The sequence below is a fragment of the Ips typographus genome, linkage group LG6, assembly GCF_016097725.1.
Source record: "Ips typographus isolate SLU linkage group LG6, UJ_Ityp_2.0, whole genome shotgun sequence".
In the NCBI taxonomy this organism is placed as follows: Eukaryota; Metazoa; Arthropoda; class Insecta; order Coleoptera; family Curculionidae; genus Ips; species Ips typographus.
In genome coordinates this window covers 9,891,254-9,892,585 of record NC_138427.1, presented here as the reverse complement: position 1 = coordinate 9,892,585, position 1,332 = coordinate 9,891,254, and positions in this window count along the sequence as shown.

Below are 1,332 nucleotides of genomic sequence, written 5' to 3'. Positions count from 1 at the left end.
ATTTTATTCATTCACTCGCAAACTTTAGTCACTAATAAGTTGCAGCAAAATGGCGTCTAACATAACTATTCCTTTTAATCTATTTTAATGTACCGATTAGCTGGTACTGTCAAAGTTAAAATATACTTGTATTATCTGATCATGGTTTGAAAACAAACTTTACATGTGACCGAGTTTATTTTCAGTTATTTTTATCTAGTACAAGAACAAACTGAAAAACTGTGCTGAAATATAAAAAAAGAAGAATTGCAGAACTACTGTCAAATGTCAATTTTTATATAAAAATTCAATCAGTTTTTGAAATTTGTCTATACTGGTAGAGAAATTTCAAAATGTCGAGAGACATGTGTCATTCTGGTCACGTGGTTGAATGAACATCAAATCCACAAAATTTTGATCATTTTTGATTGATTTTTGTTCGCTATACAGACCATACTTAAAAAATTGAGATTTTCATTTATTTATCAATTGTTTTCTAAATTTTGACATTAGTGACAGACATCACGTGGTTTTAGAGGATAATTTAGCTAGTCACGTGACTACTGTCAAAATAACTGTCATAAATTTCAGAAACTCTTTTGAGACTTTTGCATCTTTTGAGCAGAGTTTGACGTTAGTGACAGTTGTCACGTGGTTTTAGAACACTATTTAGCTAGACGGTCAGGTGACAATTGGCAAAATAACTGTCATAAATCCCAGATACACGCCTCGTTTTGCAAACTGTAAAACCGTATACAAAAATAAATGTGGAGAACGGTAGAAAAACCACAAAAACGGTAGATATACCGCTTTAACGGTAGACCTGGCAACATTGCTCAAGAATGTCAATTCTCTCGTTCTTCAAAATAACGAAACAGGACAGTCTGGACAGTTAATACGTGTCGGATACTAATCTCGAATGACCTGTCTAAGACCATATTGTGTCATTTCATTGATTTTCAATTGAGGCGATTTTCAATATGTTGACATTATTGACAGTTCTCGGCGGCGTTCAAAATGGTGACTGTTGCCCAAGGACGGTAAACAGTAAAGGAGTGCTTAATCCCATAAGCGCAATATTGCCGGTATCGGCTCGAGCCGGTGACGATTTTTACGTCACCATGGGTCTCTCGCGTTAGCGCGAATGTTTTGCGCGATGCGCGATTGCAGTCGATCATTCACGAATATGATCTCGTACATAGCATCTCGGGCGAATATTTAGCGTATTGTGCACCCGAAGGCCCACTGTGACGTCAGAATTCATTCGCCGCCGGGAAACAAAATCGGCCGATCGAGCAATCCTTGACTGTTTAATATCCTTGACTGTTGCCCTCGTTCCTGCATAGAGCTCGA